Source organism: Bos grunniens, chromosome 1, assembly GCF_055505025.1.
Source record: "Bos grunniens cultivar Pamir isolate PY7600 chromosome 1, Bosgru_T2T1.0, whole genome shotgun sequence".
Classification (NCBI taxonomy): Eukaryota; Metazoa; Chordata; class Mammalia; order Artiodactyla; family Bovidae; genus Bos; species Bos grunniens.
This window is the reverse complement of record NC_141165.1, coordinates 3628160-3640977: the sequence shown is the minus strand read 5'-3', so window position 1 is coordinate 3640977 and position 12818 is coordinate 3628160. Positions and strand designations below refer to the sequence as shown.

Below are 12818 nucleotides of genomic sequence, written 5' to 3'. Positions count from 1 at the left end.
GCCGGGATGTGAGAGGAGGAGAGGGCCGCCGGGTGGAAGGGTCCACAGTCTTCCTGGTGCAGTTTCCGCTGGTCGACCAGGAAGCCCGCCCCAGGAGCGGGGCGTGTCCCCCACCTGGGGCCCCGGGGCCTCCGTCTGCCCCCCGCCTTCCCCCCGCCTTCCCTGGTGCTTTCCTGGCCTGGCAGGGCCCGCTCACTGCGCTATAACACGCGCCCTCTGCACTCTGCTCGGTGGTCCTGTGCTCTTTCTCAGGGACCCTTTTCTTCCCACTTCCATATTCGTTTTCAGTGTTTTCACTGCTTCCTCTCCTATTTTCAGTCCGTGGGGTCGCACAGAGTCAGACACCACCGAGGGACTTCACTCTCTTTCCTTTTCTCCTGTTTTCACCAGCTGTCTTCCTCCTTTGCCTTTTTTTCTTCCCCGTTTTATCCCATGCCTGCCCTCCACCTCCTCAAAAGCAAGGAATAAAAGAAACAGCGTTCCCAGAACTTGGGAAAGAGCGATGTTATCAGATGACAATCCAGGTCACCGGGGCGCCTCCTCTTAAGACAGGGAGAGGAGTTTGTGACAGTGTCGCAGGCCACGTGTTAAAAACGGCGGCGGTCCTGGGCCGGCGCGCCTTCCTACCTTGGTCGTCATGGCGCTTCCCGGGCGTGTGCACAGAAGGATGAGCTCAGAGATGGAGTGCCGGCCAGTGCGCGCTGCGCACGAGGCTCTGATGGCTTTTGGACTGCCTTGGCCCTGAGCATTTCCCCTGATTTCCGGTTCATGCCCTTCGCTGCCTCCTTTTAAACGGTATCCTTGGTTCTTTTCTTTATAATCCTCGAATGACTTTGATAAATGGCCATCTTGACATGTGATATTTTAATAAAATACTGGCTGAGTAATACACTTGCCCTTATTGAGGTCAGACACTTCATTTGGGGAGAGTTGATTCTCTGAGTCTGAGTGAGTGGGAAACTGTGAGCGGGCTCACCCTCTGTGCCAGCTGTCAGATGCCTCCTGTGCCAAGTCGCCCCTGGGGGTTGCTCTGGGGGTTGTCAGAGCTGCCCAAGAGAAGTGATTCCTGGGAGGCGAGGACGTCAGCCTGTACTGAGAGCCCTTGAGCTTGGGGGAAGGTTGAACAGCATTATAGGTAAAGATTTATTCTCAGTTGCTGATACTAATAGCATTGCTGTTTTCCTGATTTTACAAACAATGCGTATTTACTATAGAAAAAATCACAGTAGAGAGATTTACTAAAGAAAGTGAAAATAACCCAGTTTCTTACTATCTCTTTTTTTTGTGTATTCATCTATGTTTTTATATATTAATTAAAAAAACAAACCCATGTAGCACAGATAAGTGGGCTTCCCAGGTGGCCCAGCAGTGAGAATCTGCCTGTCAGTGCAGGAGATGTAGGAGTTGTGGGTTCCGTCCCTGGGTTGGGAAGATTCCCTGGAGAAGGAAATGCAACCCACTCCAGTTTTTTTGCCTGGAGAATCCCATGGGTCGAGGAGCCTGACATGCTACAGTCCATGAGCAAAGAGTCAGTTGCAAAGAGTCGGACATGACTGAGTGACTGAGTGCACGCATACACACACGCACACACACACACACACCTGTCCATGTAATTGGTGTGTAGCTCATCATTGTTTAATGGTTGCATGGTGTTTTATTGTAAGATTATAACATAATTTTCTAACCAGCTACATTTATGTTGTTCCCACTATTTTTAGCATTATAAAATAGAGAATGTTCGAATTAAAGTCTCTTCTGGGGAGCTTGGATGGGACAGCAGGCTCAGCCGCCTTTTGGATCTGTGGGTGCTTCTCCAGTGTGGAGCGGAGCTTGTTGAACTCTTGCCATACTCAGGTTGGTTTTGATCATATCGATGGTTTCCTGCCGTCCCATGTGGCTTTCTGTGGCAGACGAGTGCAGACAGCGGTCAGGGGCACGCCTGCTGCACTCAGGGTGCTGGAACCCAAACCCCTTTTATTCACCGTGCTATCTGAGTGACTTGGTGCCCGTCCTGTCGCCTTGTCAGGGCTTGGCTTCCTGATTTGTGAGTGGGGATGGTAATCCTGGCATTACAGGGCTTCAGTGAGGGCTCAGCAAAGTAATGAGCGCAGAGTGCTTAGTGTGGTGCCTCACGCCTGCTGAGCACCCGTTCACGTTAGCCGTCCTTTCCTACGAAGATCGCCGTCCAGGCGGATGTCCGCCGATCATGCCCGCCTCTCAGTGTCTTCCAGTAGCGGGCTCAGGTGGCGCTTCGGTGATCCGGCCGAAAACCTTGGTGCCCTCGACACCACGTGTGTCTACCCAAAACAGGCATGGTTGGATGGCATCACCGACTCAGTAGACATGAGTCTGAGCAAACTCTGGGCGACGGTGAAGGACAGGGAAGCCTGGCGTGCCCTGGTCCACAGGGTCACAAAGAGTCAGACACGACCGAGTGACTGAACAACACAAAATAGGTTTGTTGAAGTCTTAAGCCCCCCATGCCTTAGACTGTGACTGTGTTTGGAGGTAGGGTTTTAAAAGAGCTGGTTAAGGTTAAGTGAGGTGATTGCTATGGGCTCCAATTTCAGTAGGACCGCTGTCCCCATGAGGGGAGCCCACGTGACAGCAGAGAGGGCACACGGTGTCCCGAGGACAAGGAGGGAGGCCACAGGTCAGCACCTCGGCCTCAGCCTGCCAGCTCCCTGAGCCGTGAGAAAAGGAATCGGTGTTGTCTGAGCCGCAGCCTGCAGCGCTTGTTACGGTGGTCCAGGCAAACCCACGCAGCAGCTCTCCTCCTCCTGCGTCCCCCACTCAGTCCATTAGAGAACCCCGCTCCCCGCGCCCCTCCAGAGCACGTCGGCCTCTGACCACTTGTCCCCGTCACTGCCTTCACCTGGGTCCCAGCCCGCACGTCTCCAGCCTGGCTTGTCCCAGCAGCCAGAGGGTGTGGTCAGGCACACCCCAGCACTCATTTCCCTTACGTTCAGCTCATGCAGAATCATGTCAAAGCTCTGGTTTCTCCAGTGGTCATGTATGGATTTGAGAGCTGGACTATAAAGAAAGCTGAGTGCCGAAGAATTGATGCCTTTGAACTTTGGTGTTGGAGAAGACTCTTGAGAGTCCCTTGGATTGCAAGGAGATCCAACCAGTCCATCTTAAAGGAGATCAGTCCTGGGTGTTCATTGGAAGGACTGATGCTGAAGCTGAAACTCCAGTACTTTGGCCACCTGACGGGAAGAACTGACTCATTTGAAAAGACTCTGATGCTGGGAGGGATTGGGGGCAGGAGGAGAAGGGAACGACAGAGCATGGCTGGATGGCATCACCGACTTGATGGACATGAGTTTGAGTAAACTCTGGGATTTGGTGATGGACAGGGAGGCCTGGCGTGCTACAGTCCATGGGGTCACAAAGAGTCTTACACGACTGAGCGACTGAACTGAACTGAATGCAGAATCAGAGCTCAAATCCACAGTGTGGTCCAGCAGTGATCTGGACCAGCCTTTCCTCCAGCGATTCTCCAGCTCCATCTCCTCAGCAGCCTGTGCTCCCAGCCCCTGCTGGTCCTGCCGCAGGCACGGCTGTGCTCCCCTCGGCCTGGAGCACCCCTCTTGCAGACGTCTGGGCGCACAGCCGCACCTCCTTCAAGTCTTGGCTCAGACACCTTCTTCTCAGTGAGGCTCTTACCAGCATCTGTCTGTCCCCTACCTGTGGCCTCCTGTTCCCCTGTCTTGTTTTATTTTTCTCCATCATACTCATAATCATCTCACTGCCGTGTAGTGGGCTCATATTTTTAAGTATTGTGCTGTGGTTGTTGAACATCTCCTGGGTTCACCACTCAGAGGTTGTAACTGTGGGCACCGAGAAGAGCTCCTCAGTCCTGGGTCAGGGTGCCCAGCGGGGCCTCCCGGGCACACAGTTGCTGAACAGCTGCGTGCATCAGAGCGCTCACACAGACGAAGGCTTTCCGGCCCCGACCACAGCCTTGCACGCTGGGCGCGTGGTCCGGCTTCCTGCGTGGGAGGGGCCTTTCTGACCCTGACTGTTTCCGCCCCCGCATCCTGCTCCCTCCCGCCCTCACCCTGGACCCCTTGGTTGGCAGTGGTCATCCCCGGGGAGCAGGGACCCCCTGCAGGTCAGGACCCCTGCAAGCAGAGGGGCCTCTGGGGGGATGGAGTGATGGAGAGCGAGGCCGGGATGCAGCAGGGTTTGGGCAGAGGGTGAAGTAGGAGAGCTTCCCCGGAAGCTCCGGGTGCCAAATGTTGCTCGTCTGGCTTCTAAGTGGGGCCTGGAGTGGCAGGACGTGGGGAGCGGAGTGGAGGAGGCCCTGAGCCCTGTGCCAGCCCCGGCTTCCTGGCTCTCGGGTCCCAGGGGCCTGGGGTGGCCCAGCTGGGGGTGTCTGGACCTCGCTCCTCTCTACCTGCCCTTGATTGAGGAAGAAGAGCAAAGAAAAAGCTAAAATTTTATTTTTTAAAAATGAATTCAGTTTATTTCTGTTTGGTTTACTTCATGGATTTCAGAGCGCTTTGCCCAGTTGAAAAGTTTTCTTTATCTGTCGGGCTGTGCCGGGTCTCCGTTGCCGCACGCAGGGTCTAGTGCTCTAAATCAGGGACCCCCTGCACTGCGGGCGTGGGGATCTTAGCCCCTGAGCCACCGGGAAAGACCCTCCGCAGCGTTTGTGTGGCCTGCATACAGTATTTTAGCCACGCCGAGGGTCAGATAGGCCTGTCTGGGTCGCTCTGAGATCCTAAGCACTGTGTACCTTGGGAGAGAATGGATGAGGAGCTGCAGACAGATGACTTCCCCGGAAGCTCCGGGCGTAACATGTTGCTCATCTCGCATCTAAGTGGGGACTGGGGTGGCCGTTTCCCTTGGATTCCGTAGTCCTCTCTACGGCTCACCGAAGAGCCCGAATAGGTAATCAGTCCTGTCGTAGGTAAATGGATTTCACATTTCTTCTTAGGCTATAACTCTTAAAAAGGATTAATAGGGTTTTTTTTCCCCTTCTGCCTCTTAATCAGATAATAATCAGGTAGTCTTTCTTTTATATTTTTTTCCCACATAGGAGGAGTAAGTGAATGAACGTAAGATTCAAGATTTTTTCTTACCAGTCACCCTTGTTTGCAGTGGGAGCTCAGACAAAATTGCTAGAATAGCAGCAAATAAAGTTTTCCTGAAACAGTCACCTTCACGGGATTGGACCGCTTACCAGTGAGCTCCTTAGAAGAAGGGATGGCGCCTTTGTCTCTGGAAGCGCACAGAGCAAGTGAGGCTGACGGCGTAACAGCTTGTACTGAGCCAGGCAGGAGGCAGGGGCCGCCTGCAAAGTCTTCCGATGGCCTCGTCTCACCTGTCTGGTGCCTCTGCCCTTTGGAAGGGCAATTCAGTGCATCCATGGGGAAGAAGTGCTTTAAAAAGCACAGTATCCTCTGCTTTTCAGTAGTCTTGACTCCTTTTATCATTCCAAATAATTATTATAAAAATTCACTCCCACTTAAAGTGTGAAGCATCTTTGCCACCAAAATGTTCCATTACTGCTGTGATTGGAAAGATTTAAACAGCCTCCAGACCCCCGCCCCGCTACTGTCGGAGAGCCCTTTCACTCCGTTCTCATCGGAAAATTCTAATCAGTAAATTAATTGCCAGTCAAGGGTATTTCTCCAGTTAGAAAAATTCATTTCTTAAAATTTAGCGTTTAAGAGAAGGTTAATATGAAAGCCAATTATGGTTAGTATGATACCAATGATTGTTTCCTGTTCATTATTGTTTTTGAAATGGCTCATTTGATTCATTAAGGATTACTTGTTTGGATGAATAAAGAAAAACATGTACTTTAATTGTCCTGCTTTCTAAATCATCCAGCATGCATTTATATAGAATTTTCAGCCTTTTTTTTTTTTTTTTTATAAAAATAGAAGCATTTTGGGCCTTCCCTGGCAGTCCGGTGGTTAACACTCACTGCTTCCAATACAGAATGCACAGGCTCAGTCCCTGGTTGGGGAACTAAGATCCTGTGTGTCGTGCAGCGAGACACAGAAAGAAAAAAAGAAAAAAGAAAATAAATAAAATATTAATTTTTTAAAAAAAGCATTTTGACTCATACATGAATGTTCATAGCAGCGTTATTCATAATACTCAAAAAGTGAAAACAACCCAAATATTCATTAGTAGATGAATGGATAAATAAAATGGATTCATCCATACCATGGAGTGTTGCTTAACAATGAAAAAAAACATGAAGTAGTGGTACATGCTATATGTAGATGAACATTGAAAACATTATATGTTAAGTGAAAGAAGCCAGTTACAAAAGGCTGCATACTTAGGATTCCAGAGGGCACGTCACCTGATTCTCAGCTGTTGCCATCTTTGAAAGCCTTGCGTTTCTGTTTTGCGCTGGACCCCCAGATTATCTAGTTAGTCCTGCTGATACGTTACTTTGGGTTCAAGCCTTTAATTACTCTGGAATCTGTGTGTGTGTCACTTGTGTTAAGAAGAAACTTATTATTTTTTATTTTGTGCTTTTTGCAAATGGAAAACCAGTTATTACAGCACTGTTTGTTGAGTAGTTAATCCTCTTTCCATGATTTAGAATGCCACTTTTATTATATTTTGAATTCCCTTGTATTCATCAGATTGTCTCTCAAGTATATGTTGTTGTGTATGAATCTGGTCATCAATTCCTGCACCAGTATCGTGCTGTTTTAATCACTATGTATTCACAATGGGTTATATATGTGTGTGTGTGTGTGTGTGTGTGTATAGTAGTAGGGTAAGACGTGTTCTTTCTTTTTAAGATTGCCTTGTGCTTGCTTTGGTAGCACATATTCTAAGGTTGGAATGATACAGAGAAGATTAGCATGGTCCCTGAGCAAAGATGACATGCAAATCTGTGAAGCATTTCATATTTTTCTTAACATTTAAAAAAAAAAAAGATTGCCTCAACTATCTTGTATGTTTATTCATTTGCTTTAATTATTTGTATCAGCATGTCAGATTTCTTGTAAATTCCATTTGGTATTTTTTTAAGGATTTTATTAAATTTATAAATAATTTGGGGGAAAGTTAAAGTCTCTATGGGTTTCCCTGGTGGCTCAGCTGGTGAAGAATCTGCCTGCAATGCGGGAGACCTGGGTTCAGTCCCTGGGTTGGGAAGATTCCCTGGAGAAAGGAACGGCTACCCACTCCAGTATTCTGGCCTTATGGGGTTGAAGAGTTGGACATGACTGAGAGACTCTCACTTTCAAAGTCTCTGTACTATTGAGTCTTCCCACCCAGGGACAAGCTATGTCTCTGTTTTAATTCTCTATATCCTTTAGTAACGTTTTATTTTCTTCACAACAGTCTTGTATGTCAGGCATTTTCACATGGGCTTATTTCTAAGTCTTTCTAATTGATTTGCTAATGTACACAAAAGATAATAATTTCTGTCTTTGATCTTGTATTTGGCATCCTTGCTGGCTAGCATCTTCATAGATCTCATAGTTTGCTGGTTGGTTCTCTTGCCTCTCCATGCAGACATTTAAAAGATCTGCAGATAAAGACTGTTGTGTGTCTTTTTTCACTGGTGTATATCTTACATGGGGGCTCCCAGGTGGCTCACTGGTAAAGAAACTGCATGCTAATACAGAAGACACAGGTTCAGTTCCTAGGTAAGCAAGATCCCCTGGAGAAGGAAATGGCAACCCATTCCAGTGTTATTGCCTGGGAATCCCATGGACAGAGGAGCCTGCTGCTATAGTTCATGGGGTCACAAGGACTCAGACAGGACATAGCAACTAAGCAATAACAACAGCATATATTGTTCTTTTTCCTGTGATGCTGCCTTGGGCAGTACAAGTCATATTCTTCAACTGGGATGCTTCCAGCATTTCATCATTAAATAAAAAGTTTACCATTATTTTTTTGTAAATTCCGCTTTTCGGGCTAAGGAAAATTTCTGTTTCTGGTTTGTTAAGAGTCTTACCATGAATGTGTTTTGCATTTTATCAAATCTTTTCTCTGTAATAATTAACAAATTTCATGATTTTTCTCTTGTATTTTATTAATACAGTAATTATCTTCACAGAATTTTCTCTTACAAAACCACCATTGTATTTCTGGAATAAATTTGGCCTGTTCTTGATAAATTGACTAACCAGTATTTTATTTAGGGCTTTTGAACCTTTGTTTATAAGTGTGAACGATCTGTTGTTTTTGTTCTGGGTTGGTACCGTCTGGCTTGAGTATCAGGGTCATGTTAACCCATTCAGTACATGGAGCGGGGCCCCTCTCTCTCCCCGCAATTAATGATCCTGTCCAAAGTGTCAAGAGTCCTGAATCTAAGAAAATTTCTGCTAGATTCAGAGAAGCAGCTGAGTGGCCTTCTGTTTTTCCCTTAAGAGCCTGAATAGTTTATATAATATAAAATTTACCTATTATTTGAAAGTTTGCTATAATTCACCTAAAATGACTTGAGTTTGGTTCCTTTTCAAAGGCTAGATCTTTGACTACCTTTTTGATTTTTTTCTAGAATATTGATCTCAATGGTTTTCTTCTTTCTGAGCTAATTGTAATAATCATATTTTTTTAGAAAATTGTTTTTTTCATTTATTTCTAATTTATTCATATTAAATTGATTACATTTTTCTGGATTTAAAAAATAATAGTTATGTAGTTGTTGCTCAGTCACTAAGTCATGTCCAACTTTTTGCCACCCCATGGACTGCAGCACGCCAGGATTCCCTGTCCTTCACTATCTCCCAGAGTTTGCTCAGACTCATGTCTATTAAGTCAGTGAGGCCATCCAACCATCTCGTCCTGTCTCGTCCCCTTCTCCTCCTGCCTGCAATCTTTCTCAGCATCAGGGTCTTTTCCAATGAGTCAGCTCTTCACATCAGGTGGCCAAAGTATTGATGCTTCCGCATCAGTCCTTCTAATAAATATTCAGGGTTGATTCCTTTAGGATTGACTGATTTGCTCTCCTTTCAAAGTAGTTATATTCTTTTTCTTTTTAAAACTCATTTTGACAAAGATTTGTTTAATTTGACCTTGAAAATTAGCAAGTTTGGGGCTTACTGATCAATTCTACTGTTTTTTGTTTATTTTCTTTGGATTCTGGTTTCTCATTCTTCCTCTCTGTCACTTTTATTAACTGCCCTTTCCTACGTTTATTTTGTTTGTCTTTCTCTAGTTTTTTGGATTGAAAATTTAGGCCACTTCCTTCTTTACTGAAGTATAGTTGATTTATGGTGTTGTATCAGTTTCTGGTGTATAGCAAAATGATGCATATATATTTTTAAAGTTTTATATATATGTACACCCTTTTCTGCTTTTTTATTATACTTTAATCACATGGTACTGAACATAGTGCCTTGTGTTGCAGTGAATTCTCGCTGTCCAGCTGTTCTGTGTATAGTGGTGTGTATCTGTTAATCCCAAACTCCTAATTTGTCCCTCCGCCTTTCCCGTGTGGTTATCTGTAAGTTTGTTTTCTGTGTCTGTGGGTTCGTTTCTCTCTTGTATATGTGTTCACGTGTATTATTTTGTAGATTGCACATTTGGGAGGTATCATACAGTATTCGTGTTTCTCTGTCTGGCTTCCTTCACTTAGTGTGACAGTCTCTGGATCCACCCATGTTGCTGCGAATGGCAGTGTCTCACTTTTTGTGTGGCCACTCCTGTGTGTGTGTGTGTGTGTGTGTGAGAGAGAGATCTTCCTTATCCCCTTATCCAGTCATCTGTGATGGACATTTAGATTGCTTCCATGTCCTAGACACTGTAAGTAGTGCTGCTATAAACATGTGTGTTTTTGAATTCGGGCTTTCTCTGGCTATATGCCCAGGAGTGGGATTGCAGGGTCATATGGTGGCTCTATTTTTATTTTTTAGGGAACCTCCATACTGTTCTCTATACTCAGTGCACCAATTTACGTTCCTACCAACAGTGTGGGAAGGTCCCCTTTCCTCCACACCCTCTACAGCATTTACTGTTTGTAGACTTTTGATGCTGCCATTCTGACTGGTGTGAGGGGTGCCTCACTGGAGTTTGTTCTGCATTTCTCTGGTAATTAGCAATGTGGAGCATCTTTTCACATGCCTGTTTTGGCCACTTATTTTTATTCTTATTTTCTAAACAGGGAGTTAAGACAAAATTTTCCTAGTATTACTTTTCCAGCAGCTTGATGGTTTTATGGTTCATTTTTAAGCAGTACTGTTTTGATTTTTTTCCTCTAACCTGGAGGTTGTTTGCAAGCATGTTTTAGAATTTCTACATGTATAGGATTCTTTTGGTTATACAAATTCTGTAAGATCATTTGGCCTGGATGTTTTCTGTGTTGAGAATGGTTTTGAGTGCTCCTTTGTGGTCTAATTCAGAATCATTTCTGTGAAGATAATAAAGACCAACACTTGTAAATGTTTATTCAGATGCTCTTGTCCCTAGTTTTCTGTCCTTGATTGATGGTTTCTGAGAAAACTATGGTAAAAGTCTTTCCATGATTACTACTTTGTGAATCAAATATACTGGTATTCAAAGTTATGAACAATTTTGCAAAAATAAAAAAATAAAAATGGACACATTTATAAACATAATCTCAGCCCAGCCGTGGTGCCTGCCTTATGCTAAGGAAGTGAGCAAGCACTACATAGATGGGGCTGGGTCTCCACACGAAGACAACCTAAGGAGTTAATGGCACAGAAACATTGTTCATCATCTTAAGACAAAGAATCTGTTCCAGCTCTCTTAGGAATCTCTCTAACCTCACAGAATACTCAGAGGTGTAGTCTAGTAAATTTTTCTACATAATTTATAATAATGAAAAATCAGAAATAAAAATCCAATGGTAACTGTTAAATAATTTAAGACCTATTATGTGAGCTTTTAAAATCATATTCTTTAAAAGACTATTAAGTAGATAATCAACAAGGACCCTATGTATACCAAGGGAAGTCTATCAACAGTCTGTAATAACCTACTTGGGAAAAGTATCCAAAGGTGAATAGATACATGTGTATGTGTGACTGAAAAAGATTCTGTGTACCTACAACCCATACAGAACTGTAATCAATGTTACTCCAATAAAAAGTAGAAATTAGTTTAATTTAAAAAAGGAGGGGACATATGCATACCTATGGCTGATTCATGTTGATGTATGGCAGAGACCAACATAATACTGTAAATTATCCTCCAATTAAAGATAAATTAACCCCAAAAAAGAGGTAGTGGAAACATTTTTTAAGATTATGGGGTTATTATTCCTGTTAATTTAATAAATCAACATATAAAATAGTATATGTTATGATCACCTTTTAAGAAAAACAGTACAGGTGCATTAAATACATGCCTAGAATAAAAGCTTTGTCTCTTAAATGATGATATCATTTCATTTTATTCTTTATGTTTGTTTTTTCAAAAATTTTCCAATGATGATTTATGTAATAATAAGATATGTACCTTTGGAAGCATCTTTTGTCACATAATTACTTTTGTCTAGAACGTATGTAACCCAGGATCCGGTGAGTGCTAAAATTTAATAGTGAAATGCCTAGTTATAAAGCCAGAAGTGCTTTAAATGATTATGGCAGATTTAATCTAAAATATACTCCATGAAGTTTAAAATAGTATCAAGTGGGCAGAGTAGAAAGACTGATGCATTTTGTGTTGGTGAATGCAGGCGGGGAATAGGTGTCCCGATCTGCTGTTGGGTGCGGTGGTAGGCAACTTGTGATGGCCAGTTCAACATCTGTTAACATCCTGAGTATTTCTAGTCCTTGACTCAAAAAGTTCCCTGCTATGAATTAGTTCTGCAGCAGCTTTTATAAAAGTACTAAAAGATTGCACTGTTTATAAGAGTGAAAAGATCTGAAGAAAAACATCCTAACATCCATCAGTATGTACCTGCATGCTCAGTCACTTCATGTCCACCTCTTTGTGACCCTATGGGCTGCTGCTCGCCAGGCTCCTCTGTCCATGGGATTCTCCAGGCAAGAACACTGGAGTGGGTTGCCACGCCCTCCTCCAGAGGATCTTTCCAACCCAGGGATTGAACCCGAGTCTTACGTCTCCTGCACTGGCAGGTGGATTCTTTACCACTAGTGCTACCTGGGAAGCCCAGCTGGCCAAATGGATTGTCTTTTATCCAAGCAAGGGCGTACTATACAAGCCTCAAAAAAAGAGAGGGGAGCTTTATGGATAATGACATAAAAAATGTCAAAGATGCATTTTTAAGTGAATGAAAGAAGTTGCAAAACACTATGTATAGTATAACCGCATTTTTGTAAAGAATGGGATGTATATGTACACGTTTACACACATACATATTTGTAAGCATCAAAATATTTTCCAATAAATACGTATGAAATAGTTAACTTACCTGTGAGCCAAGGGTAGAACCTGGGTGACTTCGTGTATTACTATAATTTTGGATTATTATAATCTTACAATAAACACGAGTTACTTTAGCAGATTTTTAACTTAATGAATTTTGATTTATTTTTATTTTGGTTGCTGCTTGCTGGCTTTCTCTGACTGCAGTGAGCACGGGGAGGTGCCCTCCAGGTGCAGTGGGAGGGCTTCTCACTGCGGCATCTCCTCTTGGTGTGGAGTGCAGGCTGCAGGCACGTGGACCTCAGTGGTCGTGGCGCCTGGGCTCCGTTGCTCGGCAGCACGTGGGGTCTTCCCAGGCCAGGGATTGAATGCACCTCCTTGGCGGGTACATTCTTATCTCCTGTACCACCAGGGGAGTCCTCAGCAAATTTTGATAAAAAGAAATTTTAAAAGGTAAAAAAAAAAAAGAAATGCTGTCACTGTAATCAGATACTTCTTCTGAATTTCCTTTCTGTGTTTGGTGATGTACC

The 12818-nt window shown here is 44.2% G+C and overlaps 1 protein-coding gene and 1 non-coding gene across 4 annotated transcripts in view; both read left to right on the top strand.

The window, feature by feature from the left end:
• The window catches only part of PLCL2 (phospholipase C like 2), a 213981-nt gene that overhangs the window by 67223 nt on the left and 133940 nt on the right, over positions 1-12818 (top strand). The gene's annotated exons all lie outside the window — the stretch shown is intronic.
• On the top strand, positions 6788-6894 carry LOC147378854 (U6 spliceosomal RNA). Its single transcript, XR_015135463.1, has one exon. It is a non-coding gene; the product is annotated as a U6 spliceosomal RNA (small nuclear RNA).